The following is a 13,859-nucleotide window of genomic DNA, read 5'->3' on the forward strand; positions in this document are numbered from 1 at the left end:
AACACACTCCTTCACTAATGTGATGTAAATGTGTAAAATAGCACCAAAGAGTGTATTATTAAATGTAAAAATAAATATTAAAAATAAAAGTCACTATCCTTCAAAATAAAGTCAGTTTGCAGAAAAGGTTTTAAATCAAAAGCATCAGACGAAAGCAGGATTTGTTTTAATAAGCTGTGAAAGAAACAGAAATGCTTTGTTCAACAATAATAATGTGGTGAGAAAGTAAAACTTTGCTGTTCAGTAGAACACAGACTCTTCATGTCACCGGTTGTGTGTTGTTTGATTTTTTTTCTCTTTCCTCTCTGTACACATGAGTCGAAGCACCAGTCAGTCCCACTGTGAACCTGCACAACAGAGCCGAGTGTATCGAGTAGTGATAAATCTGTATTGACGGGTGATATCACGGTCGCACTCAGTGACCGTGACCTGTGTACAGTACGCATATATCCACCAGGACAGACAGATACCATAGGATTAACCGTGTGTGTGTGTGTGTGTGTGTGTGTGTGTGTGTGTTCCTACAGCTCGGCTGTATATGGGCTGAGCATGTAGGTGATAGCTTACAGAGATTAGAAGGTGACACAGGTTCATATTGAGATGGAGATTCACCTGATGTGACCTCAAGACAAACCACACACACACTTGCAGTTTTTCAAAGTAAAATAAAGTCGAGTGTTAACAAGTATTTAAAGTGTGCTCTTTAAATAAAAGCTGTGTGAACACTTTTAAATCATTGGCTAATTCACTGCTTATTTTTTTCAGCTGATTCTAAACAAATGTAGGATTATTATCAATATGTAATTAATTATTGTACTATTTTGTCAAAACTTTTATGTCGAAAAAAATAGTTTTTAAAACATTATAAAACCAATTCCTTTTTTTCCCGACACACATAATAGTTTTTAATGACTTCATATAACTTTTTATAAAGTTTATCTTAATTAGCTGTCTGTATTTGTTCCAAACACACACATACACACACACACTGTGTGTTAATGGGAGCTTCTGAAGGTCCATGTGTTAATGTTATTTTATTATATATGCTGTTACAGTATTAAACATTATGGAGCATATGAATGTAAGCTGATAGCACTTGCAGTTTTGGAAAGCCTTAAAATGTTTACATTTGATCTATAAATATATTTTTGTTCCTTTTTATATATATTTCTGTAAAAAAGAATTGTTAATTAAGTTATTTAATATTTAAATTTAACTGATTTCCCTAATTGCAACTGTTTAATTTCCCTGAACTGAAGATGTATCCTATTTTTATATGTAAATTAAGATGCTGACACCATAAAAGAAATACACTTAGGGCAACAGATAGTTATATGTTTCTTGGTCTTTATAAATAATTTTGCATAGTTCCAGTCGACTCAAGTGGTAGAGACGTTCCTGAGCAGCAACTGTCAAACAATATACAGTAACGTAAAGCACTTAAGTAAAATTATCACCTCAACTATGATATTAATAGTTGTTAGTCTCACTAATGGACATACTGTAGATATGGTAATAAGCACTTATCATCCTAAACCTTGCACCTAAATGGACTTGAGCAGTCGATACTCATCAATCTTTCATTTTAAACTATTTGTACGCTCATTCACAGACATCAATTAAGAAAAAAGTATTGACAAATGTATCGACAAATACGATGGACAAGTATTGTATCCATCGTTAGACTTCTTTGAGAAGTTTTTTTCCATGATTTGAATGGAGAGGAGTGGTGAGGACGAAGGAGAACTGAGTCTTGTGGAGGTGGCCGGGGTGCTCCATTTGGCATTGCTAATTTGCAATCAGACACTCTCTTTGAGCTTCTTCGCTACCACGTCTCAAGACAGTGTGGATGGCAGCTGAGACAAAGCTAGCATTCTCGGCCGCCCAAGGCCCTTCTTAGTTTTATTTCAGGCCACTGCTCTCAGACACAGACCATTCTGCATGGAGCACTCCGAAGCCAGGAGAGGAGGAAGGAGCGAGTTCAGAGGAGGAGGAAGAGAGGCGTGGAAAAAGTGGGAGGAGGCTTTTGTCCAGCGCCAAACTGCTGTCTTTCCACCACCTACCCTCCTCTCGCTGCTCCTTCCTCTCCTTGGATGGTACCCCGGCCTGTTCCCCCGCTAACATGCTGCAGTGCAGTGCCACGCCCCACCTAGCACCATGAAAAGCCTTGATATTTGGATCGATCGCGCTGCTCTGACCGTGAGGGCCGATTACGACCTTTTTCACCTTTACCAATTTAGTTTGTCACTTTATGCCTAATCCTGACTTGAGTTTGAGTTCAGATTTCAGGCTTTCCATATCTCTGCCAAGGTTTTTGATAGCTTCAGCGGTAGTGAAATCCCCTTCCTCCCCTGCAGCATCCATCTTCCCCACGTGTTTTGTTGTCGTTCACTGTGTTCCTTGTTTGTCCCTGAAACTTTTTTAGTTTCTAACCCCACTCAGTTGAGGTCATTTTAGTTTCTAGTAAGAGCAATACTCGTGTTTTGTTGGAGATATTTTATCAAATTGACCAGGAGAGTTTTTGATCTATGCCGCCAAGTTGATCCTGACTTTATCAAGAAGATCAGGCATCGACCATGACATGACCGAGCCACATTAAATACAGTTTCTTTGACAATGATGCAGGTTTTTAGTGCCACAGGAATCCCACCCTCATAATAACTTACCTACAGATATTAATTCTGGAAACTGAAAACTCCTGTAGGTAAGATAGTAGATTTTTGAGCCTCATTCCCAACTCGTCAAATACTGACGATGGTGGCCATACCGACCTACAATCCTAAAGCCTCGGTATTTGATGAGATAGGAAACCCAGAGCATCAGTGTTACTATCTTACCAACAGGAGCTTTAAGAACACAATTATCACACCTGAACTCAACAGATGCCTTAAGCATCTGAGTCAGTATCAGGAGAGAACAGGTCGGAAAGTTGCTTCAAAGCTTACAACCCCCTCCTTTGCGATTGGTATGCTCTCCATAAATTTTTATTAAAGTTGTGTTTGTACAGTGTAGGTCGGCTGAGCATGCATGTTTTTACAGCAACGCCCTGTTTAGGGAAATAATGAAAATGAGTGAAGGGTAATAGCCATTCCTGGGCCTCACTGAGAAGATCACTACTCTAACTTATATTTAATTAAATGTTTTAGAACACTGCTATCAATACAAAGTGTGTGTCTGAATGTGCACCTACATTATCACTTTATTATCAGCAGTCCTGTGGTTGTGCAGTGTGTTGCGGCTTGGTTGCCCCAGGTAACAGGTCAATGATTACCCAGAGGGCCTTGGGTGTCCTCAAGCTCAGGTCAGAAGCACTTCCCCATGAGAGAGAGGGACAACAGCGGGCTGCAGCTGCCGTCTGTAACTCTAGGCCTGCGCAGTTATCGGTGTCTGTCTTCAAATGCTGCATTGTGCTCACGTTGTGTATGCGGGCTGCGTTAAGGGCAGGGCCACGCTTCAGGAGCTCATGCTGCATGAATGTGACGACATGGTTTCTTTTTTGTGCTAGTGGTCATTTCAAACGAGGAGGTGCTGCATTTTTGCGCTTACTGCCACGTGTTCAGCTGTGATAGGATCAATGAATCAATGGCTGGACCGTTGTCCTTCATTACGCAGCAGTAGTGTTTACAAGCAGGCCCAAAAAGTAAAGCTAACGGAAACACAGAGGGGGGAAAAACTGCCTCAGTCCTCTTTTGGTTTGGGCCATTTCCCACAGGTTGTCTCACTTATTAGCTGCTTTCCTGCGCAGGACCGAAGAGCACAATCCCTCTCAGTCTCACTCCAACATGTAACAATGCCAGGAATGGCTGCATTTGTGCAGTACGACCATTAGGCAACATCCGACTGCCTAATTCATTCAATTTCTCCCACTGCCATGCCAGCACAATTGGCCTGAAAGGGCACAGTTGGGGGGCAGAGAAGGCTGGGAAGCTCACTGCTGAAATGCAAGCAAGCTAAAGTCGGTCACACAGCTCTGACTGCAAGAGGGCCGGATGGGTTAAAGTACAGGACGAGAGCAGATCGTTGGGAAAATGGTGTCCTCGAGGCGATCCCGGCAGGGCTCAGCGGTCACCCTGACCCCCCACTCTGAGCTTGACCCCGGCTGTATCTTTAGCAGCGAACGGTACAAATTACTGGATCATATGGCTCTACTTTCTCCCTTTCTCTTTCTCACTTTCTTTTTCGTCGGATGACCACAAACAGCCATTGTCGCTGCAGACCACGAGAACAATTGGGTTCTTATGCTGTGGCTGGTCAGGGGATGGGAGGGTAAACTTCAGCAATGACTGCACTAAGTAAATTATAGCTCCAATGGCCTGTGTGGTTTGGAGAGGCTGCGCATTGTGAGAGGTCCTGCAACTAAAACCACCGGTTCAGCACATTCAGTGCCTCTGCAGTGCAAAATGACGACGGCATGGCAAATGCAGACGTTTTTTTTTTTTCCCCTCCTCGATTGGTTCACATTCATGTGACCGCTTTCAACTAACGGCGAGGGCTGTTAAGAAGCACGAGTAGCTCGCTTTCGGAAAGCACTCACACTTTCAACCGTCCCGAGTCACATCTTATGAAAACTGAATAATTGCGTGACTGCAGGGCAATGAAGGATTGCCACAGTCCTGGTCCCTCTCTCCCTCCCTTCCTCTCTCCCCCTTCCCTCTCTCAGATCGAGGCTCCGCCTGTCCACTGTCCTCCCGCGCTCCGATCGCTCCACCCTCCCGCCCTATCCCCTTTCTACATGACATCATCTGCACATCTGTCGTCCCAACAGGGTGCTGGTGACACAGACAGGCCACAAAAATTAGTAGAGCTCTCTCCCTCTGCCTTTGTCACCATCTCTTTCTCTCCTTCTGGCTCTCGGTTTCTTGCTGTTGATCTTTCTCTCCCTGTCCCTCTGTCCTCCTTCTTCTTTTCCCTTCGCTCTATAGATGCTTTTCTTTCTTTCTTTCTTTCTTTAAACACCTTTTTCCCCGCACTCTTCCCAGCTGCAGTATGTCCTGTAATAATACGGTTACATCTCACCGTTTCCTACGATGTGGGACGTACATTTGAGCAGGCAGGAAACAGCCATTAAACTAAATGATCCATGGGCCTGACCCCAGCCTTGACCCGTGTGATTGTGAGCAAACTCAATCAGCTAGGTCAGCGCTAACATGATGTGACTCTTACAAAAGTTGTCTTTTTTCATGACTTTCTCTGATTTGAGCTATTAGAGCCTGCTAAAACCGGTTAAGAGGTTGTGGTTACATCAATTTGTGTGTGTGTGTGTGTGTGTGTGTGTGTGTGTGTGTGTGTGAGGAAGAGAGTGGGAGCGATTTTGAGTGTGTTTCGCCTGTAAGGCCCGGCCCATTAAGGGCCAAGTATTGTCAAGGGAATAGAAACTTACAGAAGTGTAACACATGTTTGATTCCCAAAGCCCCAGTGCAATAATTCTTCACATGTGAATTACTAACAGATCAAATCAAGGCGTACTGGATCAAACCAGCTGCAGCAGAATAACAGTCTTTGGTGATGTAAATGCACAAATACAATTAAGTTTATAATTAACAAAGGTTGCCTGAACAAAATGTGTTTTCCTTCTATATTTTCTCTTTAAAACGAGATGAAACAGCAGCTCGTAACCTCATTCCAACACATTTTACTCACTCTTTCCTTTTTCGAAAAAATAATACATGATAAACAAATCTTGAACATATTTAAAGAACCAGAACTAATTGCTGCAAGTTGACCTTAAGCTTCACTTTTGTTCCGGCAGTTTAGACTCAGATACCAGCACAGAATGCAGCAGATGGGATTTGAATGCAGGATTACTCTGGGGGATCAAGGGTCTGATGACCACCACACACTCTTCAACCAAAACGCAAAGTTGTGAAATACTTTCATGTATTTTGTATGCATGAGTCTGGATTATTATTACTTTAATAAATCACACTAATAGGTTCTGTTATTTAGGACAAACTGCACGCTGAAAAATGACAAATGTGGCACTATTATGTAATTAGATGCGTTCTTGTAGTTGCTGTGGACACTTAAGCAGATCTGATGGCTTGAATACTAATGTCTGGTTCTCATGTAACTTACTGTAACGTACTGTAAAAGAAACGTCTGTCAATAGGGAGGTTAAACATTGCTCTTTTCACATACAATGCCTTTCACAATTCAGAGAGCACAAACTGATACCAAACAGCTTAAGCTGATGTGTCGAAATATCCTTTTAATTTGTGTTTTTTAAAGCTATTGTGTGATCCAGATTAATGTAATGATTAATGTAAAAAGCAGCACTGAGCATGATAATACTTTGATTTTAGATTCACTAAAAGCGTAGAAATCCGAAAAGAAAATCGTTCGTGTCTCGTGTTTACACGAACAAAATGTGACGGTTAAATTTTGAAAATTCGATGGTAGGAACCAAGATGGTGGAACCACGGAGGGGTGGTGGGAACCACAGGCTGCCGCACAGCCTCCTGCACTTTGAAACATAGGACTAAAGAGCCCCCTTGAGGATCTCAAACTTACTCATTTTACACACTTTGAAACGCTGCGACACGGTGAAGTCGAACACCCCTCAGGATCGACACTAAATATTTGTAGAGAATCTGAAACAAGTGGATAAGAAAAGAAGAAAGAAGATCGCTGCATATGCATTAATCATTTAAAACCAAATGATGACATTGCAATGTGATGATGAAACCGTAAAACATATTTACACGGTAATCCTAGCGTTTGTTGTGATAAAGCGTACAAAAGCTGCTGTTCTTGTGCCCTGAAAAACAAAAAGATGGTGTAAAAGGGACCAGCTTGACCCTAACAGAGGAGTCTGATCTGAACTAAGACCTTCTCTGGTGTGTTGTCTCCCTCTGCAGTTGGAACTGTGTAAAGGCAGAAGCTGTAGGCGCTAAACTCAAACAACAAAAAGTGACAAAGTGAGGTGCAAAAGGCTAAAAATCTTGCACAAAGCTGAAATAAAAGTGGTCTCCTGGGGTGGAAAACACTGAGTTTAAAGCAAACACTCTGCAGGCTTCATTCCTAATAACCACTACAGGTGATAATTCCACTTTTTAGGAGATTGTACTGCAAAATGTACATATTTCTGGGCTTGGATGGAAAATGTCAATCTAGGGGAACTTTTAGTTAACCCTTTTTTTAATTCATAACGATGGAAAAACTACTAATTAATGAGTGATAAGCAGCATCCAGAAGCAGCTTGTTCTGTTGGGAATCTCTCTCCTAGATGAATCATAACTTACTTTTTAATCTTTCCCTTTTCAGTCGCTCACAGCGGCTGAATTCAAACCCATTCCTGGTGATGCACTGTATCCATTTTCTCAACATCTGCAACATGTTTACAACTCCAAATCTGTATTTCTACACCAAAAACATAAATCCCGTTTTACATAAAAGGAATAATTTCTGCAGACATTTATGTGCCTCGTGGCATTGTTGAAAATATGGCCCTCCCTTCATCTGCTCTCAAAAAGGTTCAAGATGCTTCAAAGACAATAATTGCTCAAAAGTGGAATTGTTGTTCTGCAACATGGAAACAATTTCCCCCCTGTCAGCTTTCATGGATGCTCTGACAGTGTAAATTAGATTTGATTACAAAGTAGTTTCTTTTAGCTGTGTCATAAATACTCTCTTTGCCTGTTCGCCCCCGGGGTAATTTTGTTTTTTATCGGCAACACTCCGTAATCCCTTCAAAGTGCAGGGGGCGATGTTCATTCTCCCTAACCACACTCGGATTTCGTGTGCATTCCAGCATGCGTTTTAGCCCATTACACATATAAGCACCATGTGTTTGTCTTGCCATATTATAGTCTAAACAATGCCTCTGACATTGCGGTGAGGCTTGAAAGCCACTCGAGTTGCATGTCGCTGTGTGCCAGAATTACCCATGTGCACTTGTCTGACCTAAACAAATTAAAGCCATCAGGGTGTCTCAGTGGATCAGAGACACACATGATATACAGGACCAGGGCCTTTGATGCACGTCTCTCCCCATCTAATTAAATCTCAAATGTCATACTTAAAGATTAAGGCTGGTTTTATTCTGCATTTTTTTGACAAATCCTGTGAAAAAGCCCCAAACCAATGTGTTAGTCTGTCTCAGTGCTGTCTTTGTCTCATGTATGTCTTTAAAAACGGTCACATATATTGTACTTTTGCACGTTTCATGTTTAAGCCTTGTGGCTGAAGTTGCACATGTGGTAGGTACACGAGTACCTTTATGACACAGAATGATCACGGTATTCTTTATAGGACCAAACAGGTGTTCTTTTTAATCTGTGAAAATAAAAGCCATTGATTATTTAACTTAAAAAAGTTTCTTTTTATCGTTGACAGTGTCTTTTTTACAGTCAGCTGTTTCTCTTTAAACGTGGTTTAAAGAGTTTTGCATGTCAAACGCAGTGACTGTCACCGAGGGTGTTTGTGCACATTTTTTTTATCAGATGGTGTTGGTAATAGTGATGGTGACAATGTAAGGCTTTGGGTTTTCTTTTATTCATGATTTATTGTTGGTCTTTGTGCCATCCACGTTTCACCACTGTCTCAAAACCAAATTGGCTTTCAGGGATGTTACAGGCCAAGTTTTTCTTCTAGTATAATGTAATACTGTTTAAAATGTTTGGAGTTTGTGATATACTGAGCAGCATTATGCAATACTGTACTGTTAATATTGATTTATGACATTTTTGACGTCCCCAAAATCTTTGTGAAAATCGGTTCTACTCTTTTCTTACTTTATGCGGTATTTCTTGGGGCGATATTGCAAGTAAACAGCATGAATGCCATTATAATGCACATTTATGATTCATACAGAGTAACTGAGTGTGGAGAACTGCACTGCCACAGTTTAGTCAGACGCATTTACATTAGACTTAGCAGAAAAGACACAAGCTAATCAGCAGATTTACTAACGCTATGCTCCATATATTCTAAACCATTGGATCTAAACCTGGAGGTCCGGACACTGAAGGGGGTTTGCAAAATAATTTTACCAGATGGTCGAGGGAAAAAAACTAATAAAATAAATATATATATATTTTACAGTGGGGAACAGTTTTTGCATTACATTGCCTGTAGCAGTGATATATTTTGACGTAAAATAGATTTTATTGACTGTGAGTGTGCACTTCTGATCGGACACATACAGACCTCAGGAAGTTGTGAGTTAAGTCCCAGTGCAGGGGCCAAACTAATTTTTCTGGGGCGGCTTCAACGGTTGAGAAACAATGTGCTTTTTAAAGGATTTATAGACTGAATCACTGTGCCGACAACGACCGTCACTTCCAGTTAGACAACTGAATCTACATGATACAAAAAGGGCAAACTTGTTTATTTCTGTTGACGTTTTTATTTAACATTCAAAGATATAGAGTTAAACATGGTGGTCTGACCTATCCGACCTTCCTGCTATGCTTATTTTATGTACTGTGTTGCCACAAGATTCAATTTCCCACTTACTTAAGACAGAAGTTTTTCTCGTTGCAAAACAGTCATAACAACAATCACACATGGCTTCAGTTCGAATAGCCGTCTGTCAGATCAGAGGCTGGCAAATCAAGCCTGTTCTACTGTGGTCCTCGGTCCTGGAATGATCTGCAGGCCGAGCTTGAACTTGAGACCCCTGTATCTTTAAATGAATGGAGCCAGCGGCAGTTGCTACACACATGCTTAAATATTGTTGCCCGGTTTACAGACTGTATTATCAAATGTATTTTTGTAGTTACTGCCGCATTTGTGATTTGATATTGTTGTTGTCCTGCCACGTCCTTGATGCTGCTATTTTGACCCTGTCCTGGCTATGTCTCACTTGTAAAAGAGATTTTAATGTCAGTGTCACTTCCAAATTAAAAGAAGGTTATATATATTTGCTAGCGTCTTTAATAAACCAAGTCAGTAGCCGGCAAAAGTGCTGGTATGAAGAGGATGTGAAACATGAACGTGCATCTTAGATGAAATTCTGTTAAATATTATATATTAAAGGTACAATATGCAATTTTTTTTTACGGGCCTATAAACAAAAAAGACACCTGGCTCTTGATACATTGAATAGCAGTTTGCAAGAGCTAACGTGAGCTTTAAAGGTGTACCATTTGTTTACATTTGTATTCGTTAAAGGTGCACTATGTAGTTGTGGGGAAGAAATTTTAATCAGGAGAGAAAGATCTTCATTGACTGATTTTTTTTAATGCCAAAACAAACTCAACAAAACAAACTGTTTTCCTGACTGATTAAACTGAATAAACAAACTGACCTTAAAGGACAACACAGCTTCATACTGTTTTACTTTGTTTATATGTGGCGGACCCTGCCACCTTTCTAGCTTCAAACTGTTTCTGGGAACCTTATTTTCCTCTGAGAACAGCTTGTTTATTCAATTATGGAAAAAAATGTGTAGTATTACCTCATTAATAATGTAATTTTTATAATGAATTATAAAAACATTTCTCTCAAAACTACAGAGTGCCCCTTTAACATTAGAGCAAAACAGGCTTTTATTTTGAGTTCTTGCCCTGTTATGGTTACAGGGCAAGAACACAGGACGACATACGTACATCGTGCAAAAAAAAAGTTCAACACAGTTTTTTCAGTGTGTTTTTCCCTCCCATAAATTAATGAACCGGTGATGGGCCTGCACGTAGAAACTTCCTGTCCACTTAAAGCTGCTTGTGGGTGGGATTGTCGTTTTTTAACACTCATATATGAGCCCCGCTCTTCCAGACAAAAAATGTCACTTACGATCAGCAATACCATTTCCTCTACAACCGCTCACACATCTAGGGATTTAGGGCTCAATGTCAAGATAGGCCCACAGAGCCATAAAACATCATTATTAATCAGGACTTTTTTAGGCCTGCTTCCAGCTTGAGGCCCTTCTGCGTCACTGCTCCACTTTCTCCCTGCCTGTCTTCAGCCCTGTCACTCATCATCATATGGATGAAGCTATCAAAAACTCCCCTGTCTAAACTCTGGCAGCTGCCGCGACAGATAAAACAAAAAACAAAAGCTGTGTTCGTTTTACAGCCACTGTCATCCCTGATCTGATTCCTGTGCAGCCCTAAACTTCCCAAGTCTCCATGTCCATCTTGTGTTTTGCGCAAAAAAAATATGAAAAGAAACAGATATCACTGCATGGGCGCCAGGACAGTGAGTGCACGCTGCTTAAGTGCTATCTTGGCTTTGGAAATTGTGGTTTAGGAGGATTATTTGGACAGAAAGAGAGAGGGAGAGGGAGAGAGAAAGAGGCATACAGGAGACACATATACACAAAGGGCTCTGCTTCTGCCAGAGGCTTTATCTGCGAGTTGTCCTCTGAAATAGCTGCAGATTGAGTTCGTGTGATGAGGTTACAACAGCCAGCATGGTCCAATTTAGTGGCAGAGCTGCTTCTCATTCTAGACAGTATAGTACTGATACAGTATGGTTACACACAGGCTGAGTGGGCACGAGAATCAGGCCAATCTTATAACAGCCAAAGAATGAGAGGTATTTTATTCTTTTACACTCCAAATCACTGCTATCTCTCAAACTGTTTTGCTGGCAGCCAAAGGGAATTTAAATTAAAAGGTTCATTTCCACAAAACTACCCTCAATCATTTTCGAAGGTCTCACTTTTGTCCAGATGATTGATATCTCGCTTTGGAACAAATCTTATTAACATTATCTCCCTGTGGTTGTTTGTCCGGCTCAAGTAAAGCCGAGAACGTCTCCATTTCCAGTCTCCAAAACGTCAACAACAAGCGGAGGAAATATGGACTTTGTCCTCCGTCCACTCTGTGAAGTCGGCCTGTAAAACTGCTCGCCCTTTGAAGGTCCTGTGGGACCGAACAGGACAATCCCCTCCCATTGTACTTGTTTCACTCTCTTTAAAGTCCGACAGCAAACAGGGCGCTGTTTGAAAGGGACGTCTTTAAGAGGAAGAAGCAGCGTAAATTCCTTTTGTGTCGTCCTTGTTGGCTTTTCCAACTGATTACACCTGGGTGCTTCAAAGACTATACGGGTTTAACAAGAATATAAACCATGCAGAAAAATGTGGTTCCAACATGGTGATTAATCGAAAAGCTTCCCTCCATTTCCAAAAGGAATATAGTCTTAAAGACATCTCTTCTACCTCACGTTTCAAAAAGTACATCTTAATGAACTGCTGCTCACTACCTGCTTTGCACTCTAGCATCAACGTCTAGCCGGATGTTTTGGTGTGATGACATTTCCTTCATGCTACCACATGAGGGCGTATTGTTGGTGATGCACCAGCAGAACATGTGGGTGGGGAGACCAACAAGTCTCATGAACTGACTGTCTGAAGCATTTCAGCCAGCATCTGAGATGAGAGCAGCTCCAGCTATACAGTACTGAACTAAAACTGAGAAAAAGAGTGCATATGTCAGAGATTTTGCATCTGTAAAAGTTGATTAAGTCTGTAAAATGTCAGCAAAAACACCCATTATGATTTCCCAAAGCCCAAAATGTCCAAAACACAAATATATTGAGTTTAATATCAAATAAGACAAAGCAAAGCATCTAATGATCATATCTGAGAGATTGGAACCAGTGTTTTTTTTGGCATTCTGTCTTAAAAATTACTGAAAAGATTGTTTTATATTCTAAAAAGCTGCTAAATAATTTGCTGTTGATCAGGTAATGAATAAATCAACTGATGATTTCAGACCCCGTCCAGTCCACCTGTAGTCAAGCTACATTTTCCTGCCCTTTTTCAAATACTTAACATGTAACATTCCTACATTACAATGTGTAAAAACGACCAGTCGTTTCTATATATTTTGTGTACGTATGTACTTATTCCAAATGTTTTCAACAATGTTCAAACCCAGATTAATCCTATTTTTTCCAAGTTTAAGGTGAAATGTTCTCGATCGCCTGTCGCTTTAAATGCAAAAAGGTCAGAGTGAGGAAGGAAGTCGGATAATGTGACCAAACATAACATAAAACTATAACTATTCCTGAGTCACTTCAATAACTTCCAAGCTGGACACGTCTTTTGTTTCATTTCGATTAAGCGTCAGAAATAACATACTGTGCATTTAATCAACAACTTATCTGGTGTCTTCCAAAGAAGTCCCTCAAGAGAAAACACGATTTCATGTTACTTTAAAGGTGTGATATGTAAGAACTAGCCAAGAATTAGCGGCCAGCATATAACCAGAGTAACTAACTGTAGCTGCCGTTAGCTAGTTAGCTCTCTTAGCCGTGCATCTAGTGGTCAGACTGGGAACTCGGAGAACCAGAGGAGTGTTGACGTTTACGCCACTAGCACAGTAATGTCTTACCGAAACGGGCTGTTGTTAACTTGTATTAGCATATGCTATGCTAATTTGTAATTCTAATGTAAAAATGATTCAAGTTGAGTTTGGGGTGGCATGGTGGAATAACTGTACCCAGATGGTCACATGTTGGATCCAATCACAGGTAAAAGAGGCCTCCGCTTTTAGTCAGGAGCAGCTAAAACCCAAAATGTAAACACTGACTGTACAGACACAACTTGAGGGAGAGAGGGAGGGACAGAGAGAGAGAGTAGAGAAGGAGGTGTGTCGGGGGGTGGGATGCGGGGTGTGCGGGACTCATCCCGGGGGCTGGTGCGCCGGGAGAGGCCACTGTCTCCCACCCATCGAGTGCCACAACAGTCTCACTTTTGGAGACGTGAACGGCGCGTTATCATACATCCGGATACCCCATCAGCCCCCACTCTCCCTCCCTCTCTCTCTCTCTCTCTCTTTCTCTCTCTCTTTTCCCACCCAGTCCTCTATCAGTCCAGGTGGCAGAGCGCACTTCGGCCGTGGGATGCAGCCTCTCATCTCCGACACATGGACAGCGGAGCTTGGAGCTGCCGCAGCGCGCCACGGCTC

The sequence above is a fragment of the Pagrus pagrus genome (genome assembly GCF_965226575.1).
Source record: "Pagrus pagrus genome assembly, chromosome: 23".
NCBI classification, from domain to species: domain Eukaryota; kingdom Metazoa; phylum Chordata; class Actinopteri; order Spariformes; family Sparidae; genus Pagrus; species Pagrus pagrus.